Genomic DNA, 12,855 nt, shown 5'->3' with positions numbered 1-12,855 from the left:
GAAACAACACTGAATAGTATATAATTAAAATAATCAAGCATAGTCCTAGAGAAGAGACACAAAAAAGCACATTCCTCCTTTTTATTGGAGATGTTGCTGTAGAATATGGCACAGTCAATGTGGTTTTGTAAAACTTTTAAGAAAAATATGTGTTACAAGGGAAGTCTAACTGAGCAGATTATAGGAAAGAGAAATGTTTGAAAATGTTATATCCAATCCTGAGTTACCCTCCATCTTGTCTCAGTCCTGGCCATTTTGTGCTCCCTTCTTCACATAAGTAAAATCCTGCCACAGAGAATCCTGCAGCATGCTGAGAATAATCACCCAAGGCATATTTCTGGGAAACTGCCTAAGGCATAGTCACCCACCCTGTTGTAGGAAATTGAAACTTAACCATATTCCATATAAGGTCCTAAACTGAGTATTAACCAACTGCTTTTCTCTACTTCTGTAAGTTCCTGCTTTCTCATAGATCAGACCATTACTTTGTGGTTTTGTCTTTAAGTACTCTGGCTCTGCTCCTGCTGGCTGCTGTCCAATTTGAGTCTACACTCCGGACAGTCATGAGCTCAATTGAAATCCACATTAAATTTATTCCCAGGTTTCGCTTGCTAATTTTTTGGCACAACAAAAATAAGCATGATATAATAACAGAAAGCACCAATTAATCTTAAAAAAAACCCATTGAGTTGAACATCCTCATATGATATGTGAGGAATTGAAGCCCAGGGAAGGAGGACTGAAAAGGGGAAGAAACTGAATTCCAAATTTCAGATGTGGAATGCATCTTAAGAGACCACCTGGTCAACTAGGTAACACAAGGGGAATATAGAGTATGAGAAAAGAGAAATCGGTCAGTCAGTGAATAAGCATTTATTAAGTGCCTCTGAAGAGATTACCCACTAAGAGGGTTAGGGTTGCTCTGGAGACCCCAAAATACCAACACACCGGATCCTGCCAAATGAATTCAACTCAAGTCTTCTCTCAGCCAAAAAGAGTAAATTTATTAAAAGTTTACTTGATACAGAGTAAGTCTGTGCTAGGTCACTCTATGGCAGTCTCACTATCCTATGGCGCTCTCACCCACATGGCATCCTATGGCACTCTCACAAACATGAAGACAGGATGGGGTCTCATATACAGAAGGTTATGGGAGGAATCTAGGGGCAATCTAGAGGAGGAGATTGGGGAGGGTCTTCAGGAGGAGTTAATGAGGTCAATGAGTGATTAAGGGTGGGAAGTCCCTGGAGGCCACCTGGAGACCACAAACAATGGTGGCTAGGCCAGTTCAAGGGTGGGAAGTCTAGTAACAGAGGCTTGGGCTCATCCATGAAGTAAGGCTTATTGCCACATGCAAATGCCTCATCAAATGGGATGATTTAATCAAGAGTTCAAGGGAGGTTCTCAGGGCCTGTACCTCAAGGACTCAAGGAGAGCTGGAGGGGGCTCCCAAAGCCCATCCCTCATCACCTACTATCTAAAAAGCTCTGGAGATAAGCTCTGGAGACCCAAAGAAAAACAAAAGACAGTCCCTGCTCTCAAGGAACTCACAGTCTAATGGGAGAGACAACATGCAAACAATCATGTATAAACTGATGAGGTACAGGCTCTGGGAACCTCCTTGAGCCTTCCTTGAATCCTTGAGGTACAGGCTCTGGGAACCCTCTTGAGCTCTCCTTGAATCTTCCTACATAAGGCATTTGCCTGAGGCTATAGGCCTTTCATTGTGGCTCTGCCCAAATCTTTAGCCCTCCTATGTCCAGCAATTTCCCACCCTAGATCCTCCAAAATACCTATATCCAAATCTGTTACACCCTTGAACTGGCTTAGCCCACCATTGTCTGTCTTCTTCAGGTAGCCTCCAGCAATTTCCCACCCTTAATCACTCATTACTGGAGTCTGACCTCATTGACACCTCCTGAAGACCCTCTCCAAACTCCTCCTCTAGACCACAACTAGATTCCTCCCACAACTTTTCTGTATATGAGACCCCATCCTGCCTCCATGAAAGGAGGAAGGCTGGGGAATGATTTAGTACAGACTCACTCTGTGTCATATGATTCTGGCCCGCTTGCCTAATGTGAGCATCACAGATATTGAGGCTCCTTAAGAGTCTACCCAATATGGTGAATTTTCAATAAACTTTGCTTTTTTTTGGATGAGAGAAGACTTGAGTGGAATTCATTTGGCAGGGCCTGGCATGTTGGTATTTTGGGATCTTGTGCACCCCTAACCCTATGCCTCATCATTTTATGATGACCCTCTTCATACACATGATCTATACAGGATAAATTGGAGATTGTCAATAGAAGGGAGGTATCAATATTAAATGGGGATAAGGAAACACTCCTTGTAAAAGATGGGATTTTAGCTAGAACTTGAAGGAAGAGAGAAGGCAGGGCCAAGGATGAAGAGTATTCAACATATGGTGAATAGATAGTGAAAATTCCCAGAGTTGAAAGTATAGTGTCTACTTTGAGAAACAGAAAAGAGATGCGTCACTGGATGGATCCCAGAGTACATGGAGAGGATTAAGATAGATATAAGAAAACTGAAAAGGTAAGAGGGACACAGACTATGAAGGCTTTGAATGCCAAACAGGATTTTATATTTGATTTTGGATGTGAAAGGGAAACATGGAATTGTTGAATAGAAGGGTGATGTGGTCAAATCTGTGCTTTAGGAAAATTAATTTGACAGAAGAGTGGAGGATAAACTGGAGAGGAAAGACATGAAGCAGGGAGACCAACCAGCAGGCTATTTCAAGAGTCCAGGTGTGAGATGATGAAGACCTACCCCAGGATGATGGCAGTGTCAGAAGAAAGAAATGAGAGCATATAAAAAGGTAAAAATCAATAATACTTGGAAAGAAATTGAGTATGGCAGTGTGTGTGTGTGTGTGTGTGTGTGTGTGTGTGTGTGTGTATTGCCTCTCAGTCAATATCAAGAGTAAACAAGTTCTACCCCTAGGAATAAAATATCTTAACTTACCAAGAGAGACAGAACCCCAGATCTTACCCAAGGGGAAATTCCCAAAATCTCTAGTGTGATATGCTGTTAATAGTGATATCATTGAGTTGCTGGCTCCTCTACACATTGAATATTTCCCAGAGTCTTTCTATCCCTCCAGAAACTTGAAGAAAGTTTGGAACCATATCTTTTTTTCTTGAAATTGGAAGCCAGAAGACCAAAATATCTCTTCCCCTTAGGTCTTACAAACGCTGCTTCTCATGCAGGAACAGAAGAAAGTCTTATGTCAATGGACTTTGAGCTACATGCTACATTCCTCCTCTGGGCCAAAACTCCTTGCAGTCCTTTGCAAAGGTTAGCAAGAACAAGCTTAAAACATGCAACTATACAGTATAAACAAAAACATTAGTACTATTAAATAAGGATCATTTTCTTGGCCTCCCAGGTGAGCAACCTATGGAACCAGTGTAACGAAAGCAAAACAAATATGCATTAACATTGCATGCAATAAATAGAATATCACCTGAGAGGGTACTACAGTGAAAATATGCCTAACTACATGCAGGACTACTAAATGCATATTTCAAAAGTACCTGCATATTGATAGTACATGCAACCAATTACAAGGAACAAAGCATGACTGGCTAGCAAAGCAAAGCTAACTAGTTAAAACAATAACACTCCTCTACATGTTGGCTTCTTCCCAAAGTCTATACCTTCAGGGACATGAAGAAAGGTTGGAACTATGTGTCTTCTTTCTCTATGCCAGAAATCAGAAAACCTAGATCTGTCTGCTTACTAATTCTCAAAGACTGCAGCCCTCACACAGGAGGGTGAGTCTCACAAAGGAAAGACTTATGAAAATGAGCTTTGAGCCATAGGTTACAAAAGATTTCAATAAAAATTTATGTTAAAAAAAGGAATATTCTTACTTTGGAAGCACAGGCACTAAAATAACTAAAGAATGAAACAGATTAAGATGAAAGAAGAAAATCAAGGACTACAGTTTTTATAAAGAATATATGTGTATGTATGTGTGTTGAGTACAGTGATTCTGCTAAACCTGAATCCAAAGAAAATGTGTTATTATGAACCTTACACAAGAAGTAAAAATATACAAAGAAAATAATTACACTGTACATTTTTTTCAAACTTTAAAGTTATTTGCTTTACTTCTATCAAGTCTAGAATGTAATACTATCAAAGAGCCATGGATTTGATATTACAGGGTGTGGTTTTGAATTCCAGCTCTGCCTTTTATTACCTATATCACAGGAAAATCAGTCATCCATCTGGTTCTCTGTTTCCTCGAAATGGACCTAAACTACCTTCTAGGTCCTTTTGATGATTACAAAATTCTATGAAATATTAACAAAATGACATCTGTGGATCAGTTAAGGACAAAAAATGGAAGGACAACAAACAGAACAAAAATGGAAAAGATCTGTAAAGAATACTTTAACAATCACTTAAAGAAATAAAAAACAACTTAAATTGTTGGAGGAATATTCAGTACTCATGACTGAGTCACACACAAACACACATACATATATAAATGAAAATATTATGAATGTTATTTTATAACTGTAATGTTTTACCAATCAAACTACTAAAGAGAGTCTTTACAGAACTCAATAAAATAGCAACAAAATCTATTTGGAAGAATAAATATTTGTTGGAACAACAGGGAATTAATGAAAAAGGTAGGGAAGAATCAAAAGATAATGGTAATTCCAGATCTCAAAACTCAAATATAAAGCAAAATTTACTAAAACCATTTGTTATTAGTTAAAATAAAAGTAGTTGATGATATAGACTAGACAAGGGAGAGTCAGAAGTAATGGAATAGAATATCTCAATGTTCTTCAAGCCTCCAAACATAAATTACTTTAAAAAGAATACCTTATTTAATAAGAAATGCTAGGATAATTAAAATGCAGTCTGATATAAATTAAGCTTAGAACAAAATCTTACACCATCATTGTAAATCAAAATGGATACAGTTTCAGAATACTAAAAATTATATAAAAATTAGAAGATAAGCAGATTATATGCCTTTCACAATTATGAGCAGGCAAACTCTTAACTAAACATAGAATAAAGGCAATTACAAAAAAGAAAATAGAAAATGATGATGACATGACATTGAAAAGTTTTTGCTCAAACAAAATTAATCTGTCTAGAACAAGAATGAAAACAATTGAATGGGGAAAAAAACTTTGCACAAAATATCTTGGGTAAATGTCTGCATATCCAAACTGTATAAACAACTAACAAAAATATATAAGGTGAAAAGCCATTCCCCAACAGGTAATGGTCAAATAATATAAAGAAATAGTTCCCAAAAACAGAATTGCAAATTATTAACGATGACACAAAGGAGTGATCTAAATCATTAATAATAAGAGAAATAAACATTAAAACAACACTGAGATTTTACCTCATATTCATCAAATTGTGAAAAATGACAAAAATGCCAATAGCCAATGTTGTAGAGGTTGTGGAAAAGTAGGGACACTAGTGCCTTGTTGGAAATAAATTGCCTAAAATGTCTGTATTCTTTGAGCAAGATTACACTGCTTAGCATATACTACAAGGAGGACATTGATAAAAAGAAAGACACCATATGAACCCAAATATTTATCCTAGCACTTTTTGTTGTATCAAAGAACTGGAAATACCACAACTAACAACAACAACTAGAACTTATATAGTGCTTTAAAGATTACAAAATACTTTGCAAATTTCACATTTTAGCTTTATGAAAGCCCTGGGTAGCAGGTGCTATTATTATCTCCTTTACAGATGAAAACACTGAGGCAAACGGAGTTTAAATGACATATCCAAGGTCAAATAACTGTTAAATATCAGAGGACATAATTGTACTCAGTTCTTTCACAACCATGATTCCAGCAAAATGAATGCCTATGAATTTGGAAAATGACCAAAAAAAAAAAAAAAAACTGTGGTTAAATAAGTATAAATGAATATCACTGTGTTATAAAGAAATAATGAACATGGTTAATGCATAAAAGTATAGAAAGATGCAAAGTGAAGTCAGAAGATCCAAGAAAGAAATGTATACAGTGACCACAACAATGTGAATGGAAAGAACAACAATCACAAAGTAATAAAAAAATAAATAAGCAATGTTGTATCAGGGCTCCATAAGCTATGTTTTGCCTGAATAGATTATGTCTGTCCACATAGATCTATCTAGATGTGCCTTGTAGAAAGGCAAGACTACATGTCTCTAGAGACTTCTTTACTTACTCTTTCTAGTAGAGACTTTGATTCTTGACAGGAGGAGAGGCAGGAGGTTGTGGCCAGAAGCTGAACACTGCTCTTCTCAGAGAAAGGGTACCAGTCTAGAATTTTACATATCTGTAAAGCCAAGCATGAGCAACTCTCCAGAGGACTGCTGCTGTGAATAGCTCTAAGGTTCTGATCACATAGTATAGTGAACTCTATTTATTCAGCCAAAATTAAAGGAAAACATTCACAGATACCAAAGTACAGCATTCACAATTTAAAAGTATTTACTTAATAGTTTGACGATTTCCCCCTTCTTTTCTTCTTTCTTAAAAAAAAAAAAACTGGTAAGGGGTGGCCAGGTAGCTCAGCGAGTAAGAGCACCAGCCCCAGAGTCGGGATGACCTGGGATCGAATCCGGGCTCAGATACTTAGCACCACACCCAGAAATAACTGGCCATGTAACCTTGAGCAAGTTACTTAACCCCAATTGCTTATATATAAAAAAAAAACTGGTTCTAAGGGATAGCTCTCTGAGAGTGGTGGGGAGATGGATATAGGAGAAAATTTAGGCCATATTAAGACTAAAGGTATCAATAAAATTTTATTGAAGAAAAGATTTCTATAATAGTTGCCACTATAAAGAATAGTAGAATCACCTTCCCTCCTAAATTTGGGCCCTAATATTGTAATATACTTGCAGAAGAGGTAGAAATGGCTCTAAAGAGAAAAAAGATGGGGAAAGTAGCCTGGACCACCCACTTATATAAAATCTTTACAAAAGTCATCTGTACTCAAATCAAGCCCATCCTTGATGAGAGCATTAAAAAATAATAAGACTTTCACAAAGAGTATAAAATAAGTTACCACATCCTTACCATTTCACAATTGACTAAAAGATGTGTAAAGGGAGACATTATTATTGTTTATCTTGATTTAAAAAAAGCTTATGATATCATAGAACAAAATGCTACCTAAAAGGCTCTTTTTTCAACAAGGTGTCCTTCATCCATTCATCAAGATCATTCGAGATTCCTTAAAAGACTTAAAAACACTCTCTTCAGTGAATATCTGACCATATATGTCATGCAAAGCAAGAGACAGACAGACATATACTCTTCAAAGTGTTTACTGTGATGGAGTGATGGAGGAGATCCAGCACAGAATCCACATTGAAGAATAATTCCTGATGGATGGGGAAAGTCTCTAGATGGTCCTATTCATGGATGACACTGTGCTGGTTATATCAAACCCTGGAACACTACAGAGAATCCCAGAATGATATTTGACTATGCAAAGAGTTTGGCCTGACCAACCCCACAGGAAAGAGCAAGTAAAGGAAGAATGTTCAGTGCCTATATCAGGAATTGGAAAACTATGGCCTACAACACATGGGCCAAACCCATCCATTGCCTATTTTTGTATGGTCCTTGAACTAAGAATGGTTTTTACATTTTTAAATAAAATCAAATTTTATTTAAAATGATAAAAACTATAATTATCTCAGTTGCCATTCAAAAACAGATGGTAAGCCATTTTTGGTCCTCCCACCATGGTTTGCCAACCCCTGGCCTAGATTATGATATGCATTTGTATGGACAGTCTTCTCTATTTTTATCTGGACATAGATAAAATTTATATCAGAGTATTTATATCTAGACAGATAGTACAGATGGTTGGGCCCAGAACTCAATAGGAAGAAAAGACCAAATTGTTTCACCATTAAAAAATTGAAAAGCTGCTGGGTATGGCTTTTCATGCCTGTAATCCCTGATACCAGAGACGCTAAAGTTCATAAATCTTGCAAGTTCAGGGGTTCTAAGAATGCACTGGGCTAGGCTAATTGGTTATTTGAATGAAGTTTGGCATTGATATAGTGAGTTCTCAGGAGTTAGAGCCCACCAGGTTGACTAAGAAGGCAAAAGTCAGCTAAGTCAGTGAATAGAGCACCAGTCCTGAAGTCAGGAGGACCTGAGTTCAAATCCAGCCTCAGACACTTTATGCTTAAATAGCTGTGTGACCTTGGGCAAGTCCCTTAGCCCCAGTTGCCCTGCCTTTCCTCCTCTAGAAACAAACAAAAGCCAAATTTGGAAAATGAATAGTTCAAAATTCCCATAACTATCAATGGTAAGATTGGACCCACTGCTCTTCCAGCCTGATGAGATAGGGAAACTCAGTAAAGAATGAGAAGGGAAGGGAAGGAATGGAACAGAAAGGAAAGAAAGAGTTAAAGAGAAGGGAAAGAAAGAAGGAGAAAAAAGAGGAAAGGCCAATTGCAAATTTATTTTAAGGACTCCAAGTTTCCCAAAGAAAGAAAGGCCCACAATTTTAAAACCAACTGTTTGCAAGTGTTGTTGGATTACAGTGATTTCTGAATATCACACAGGCATTGGTGGTTGTCAGCAGGCCATATCATATAACCAATGAAGAATTTCAAGCAAAAACAATGATAAAAATGTCATCAAGGAAATACATAGTAGGAAGAAGAGATAGGCTAGTATATACAGTGAGTATATACACTGATACCCTTGAGGTATCATGAAAAAATGAAGACGGTCTCCAGCATGTTGGGTTGACCTGTTGTGGTAAATTTAGGTGAGGATATGGATAAGAGTCACACAGGATAACTAGGTATGATGGATTGTGATCTACATTGTAGGAGAGACCTCTCAAACTGATGAGATGGTAGATTCAAGTATTGAGTATTCATGCCCAGAAATGGAATATGGAGAAAAGAATATTAATAATTTTAAACAGAAGTTTAACCAATGTGAATTGATTGCCATAAGAACAGAAGAGCCCTTTGACTAAAAAAATACAAAACCCCAAACCACCAACAATAAACCAACACTTACTTGCTGAGTGCAGGTAAGATGGAGCAGCTAAAGTCAATTGTAGTTTAGAATTCTCATTTTTAAATTCTTGCAAAGTAGGAGGGTGAAAGAGTAAATAGTCTTGCTTTATGGAACAGAGAAAAAAATAAGGTTAAAATAAGTTTAACAAAAGCTTTATATAATATACAACTGGGGTGGCTAGGTGGCACAGTGAATAGAGCACTGGCCCTGGAGTCTGGAGGACCTGAGTTCAAATCTGATCTCAGACACTTAACACAAAAACTAGCCATGTGACCTTGGGCAAGTCACTTAACCCCAATTGCCTTCCAAAACACACAAAAAAAGAAAAAAAATATGATATACAACTAAGCAAAATCATCCTGAGGGGCACAAAATATTTTTTTGTTGAAGGAAACATAATTGAGGATGTATAGGAATAAATTCTTAATACTTCCAGAGGAAAGTAAAATACCAAAGGTGTGGGGGGAAATGTCAGATGATATCACTGTAAAAAATTTCCTGAACGGATATCAATAGTTAGGTTGGCTATAAGCCTATTTTGCCCTCCATATAAATGTAACACATGACTAATCTAGACACAGATCAAGAACATCCTTGATGTGCTTATAAAACAGAAGAGGCAGGCTTTCAAAAGTGATACACTATAGTGAATCATTTCTTTTTCATCAAGAGATTATTGAGTAAGACATTGAGAACATATCATTCCTGTACAATTTATTGATGATGTAACATATAATTCAAAGACATTTTAAATATTTCAGCACTATCTCACAATAAGAAAAATAATAGCCAGAGTCACCTCTAAACATTAACTCCAGCGATTGACATCTTCAAATCCATAAGCATATTCCCAACAACTTTGTCATCATAGCAAAGTCTCTCAAGAATTTCCCTTAGGACACCTTCTACAAAGCATGAGTTAAATTTCACTAGTCAACCAGGTTGTATAGTGATTAGAGAACTGGACTTGGATTCAGAAATATCAAATCCTGCTGGGACACTTTGAAGTTATACTACTTTGGACAAGTTACAACTTTTCTTAGTCTTTATTTCCTAATCTGTAAAATACTTACCCCTACTTCACAGAGTTGTTCTGAGGGTCAAATGAAGTAACATGTAAAGCACTTTGAGAACCTTAAAAGACTATTTAAATACTAGCTATTATTATTAATTACTAGTGAGATAAGTTTGAATACCTAGAAAAGCAGATAAAGTAGTCAATCTTTGCTAAAAGGTAGCATTAGCTTTCACCCATAGGTAGCAAAATGATTAGAGAAGAGGAGTCTGGGAAGATGGCAGAGCAGATCAGGAAATTTTAAGCTCTCTAGATTTTCTTCCACAAAAGAGATAAAATAGAGCCTCTGGGCAAAGAGCCATGAAAACAAAAAAGTGCAGGAGCAGAACAGGGGTCTTCTTGGGACAATTCCAGAAAACCTGAAGAAAAATCGCCAAACTAGATTTTCTCCCTGTGAAGAGTAAACACCTCCAAGCTAGGTTCTACTTTAAGAACAAGCAGCAAGCTTCTTAAAAAAAAAAAAAGCAAACCCCAGGGGTTAGCTGGGTTGAGAAGCTGGCCCAGCCCTGCCATAGGTGAAAGGAGTTGGGCATCTGACCTGGGGAAGATCTAGGGAACATCTGCTAACAAGGACCAGCAGACCCAGCTGTGCTGCAGAGAGTGGAGGGGGTAAGGAGGAACCAGCACACCCTGGTGAGTGCAGAAGCAATGGGGCAAGGACGCTGCTGGCTGTGGGCACTTACAGGAGACTGGAGGTCTTGGTTTGCGTTCAAGGTCAGAGGGGAGAACTGAAGAGATAAGAGCCTAAAGGCACCATCCTCCATACCCTAGGACTAGAGGTGATTATAAAAACTAAATTATTACCCCCCAAAAATGCACAGGCAAAGAAGAATGAATCCAACCATAGAGAGCAACTATGGGAATAGAAAAGATTGGGGTTTGTCTTCAGAGGAGGATACTGAAACAAAGAAACCCTCTTCTACCCCAAAGAGTAATGTCAAATGGTCTCCTGCCTAAAAAGAATTCACTGAAGAACTTTAAAAAAGACTTTAAAAATCAAATGAGAGAGATTGAGGAAAAATAGAAAAGATAAATAAGAATAATGCTAGAAAAACAAGAAGGTTATGACAAGAAAGTCAATCAATTAGAAAAGCAGATCTAGAATCTTAAGGAAGAAAATGACTCCTGGAAAATCAGAATTGGGCAAGAGGAAGCCAGGAAAGTTATAGGAGATGAAGAAATTAAAAAAATATATATAAAGTATGGAAAAATAGAAGAAAATGCCAAACATCTCATAAGGAAAACAACGAAGCTAGAGAACAGATCTAGAAAACAGAAGAATAATTAGAAGAATAATTAGATTACTTGAAAGTTCTGATCAAAAAAAGAATCTTGATATGATACAAGAAACAATGAAAGATAATTGTCCTGAAGCATTAGAACAAGAGTGGAAAGTAGAAATGGAAAAAACCCACTGATCACCACTTGTGAAAGATCCTACAAGGAAAACTCACAGGAATATTATAGTTAAATTCTGAAACCCCCAGATCAGGGACAGAATATTATGAGCAAAAAGAAAAAACAATTTATATATAATGGTACCGCAATAAGAATCATACAAAACCTAGCATTGGCAATACTAAAAGATTGCAGATCTTAGAACACCAGAGCAGAAGAATTGGGCCTCTGGCTGAAAATATCATACCCAGCAAAGCTAAGCATAATTCTGAATGAAAAAAAAATGGATATTTGATCAACTGTCAGTTTTTTAGGACTCTGTTAAAAGACAAAGAAACCCTGAACTCAATAGAAAATCTGGCATATGAGAGCTAAGAAAAATATAAGGTACAGCTCCTCCTCCTCGTCCTCCTCCTCCTCCTCCACCTCCTCCTTCCTCTCCTTCTTTTCCTCACCATCACCACCATCATCTTCCTCCTCCTCCTTCTCCTGCTCCTGCTCCTACCGCCGCTGCTTCTCTCTCGTTCCCTTGCAGCGGACCATCCTGGTGCCTCTTTTGTGAAGCGGCGGCTGAGGAGACCCCTGGACTCGCCATAGCCGACGAAAAGCCGAAGGAAGGAGTCAAGACTGAAAACAACGACCACATTAATTTGAAGGTGGCAGGGCAAGATGGTTCGGTGGTGCAAGATTAAGAGGCACACACCACTTAGTAAACTAATGAAAGCCTATTGTGAACGACAGGGTTTGTCAATGAGGCAGATCAGATTCCGATTTGATGGGCAACCAATCAATGAAACAGATACACCTGCACAGTTGGAAATGGAGGATGAAGATACAATTGATGTATTCCAGCAGCAGACAGGAGGCGATTACTAAAAAGAGAATCTACAACTCTACTCCAGAACTGTGCTCCCAAGGAAAACAATACATTCACAATTAGAAAACCAAGATTTGGTTCATCCACATCCTGACTACTGCAGTATAGTTTTCTCTCTTCTTTGATTCCCTTCCCCATTCCTTTATTGTACATAAAGTAACTGGTGTATGTGCACAGGCATAATGCGTATTTTTTTTTTTTAACTAAATGGCCGATGGTATGTTTTGATCAACATGAAATGGAGATGGGGAGGGGAAAAAACAAACTGGTTCTGTGAAAATATCCCTTTTCTCCATTAGTGGCATGCTCATTCAACTTTTATCTTTATATTCCAGTAAGTTATTTTGCTCTCACTGTTTAACAACAACAACAAAAAAAAAACCACAAAAAAATCCTTGCATACCTTGTTTGATTGGATAATTTCAATG

At 37.5% G+C, this 12,855-nt stretch overlaps 1 pseudogene; it reads left to right on the top strand.

Moving 5' to 3' along the window:
* The window catches only part of LOC138160081 (small ubiquitin-related modifier 2 pseudogene), a 38,602-nt pseudogene extending 25,772 nt beyond the window's left edge, over window positions 1-12,830 (top strand).
* The last annotated feature ends 25 nt before the right edge of the window (window positions 12,831-12,855 follow it).

The sequence above is a fragment of the Petaurus breviceps genome, unplaced genomic scaffold, assembly GCF_028583685.1.
Source record: "Petaurus breviceps papuanus isolate PSGF00001 unplaced genomic scaffold, PetGlider_PUasm1.0 179, whole genome shotgun sequence".
In the NCBI taxonomy this organism is placed as follows: Eukaryota; Metazoa; Chordata; class Mammalia; order Diprotodontia; family Petauridae; genus Petaurus; species Petaurus breviceps.
The sequence above is the reverse complement of the archived record's forward strand: the minus strand, read 5'-3'. Positions and strand labels throughout refer to the sequence as shown.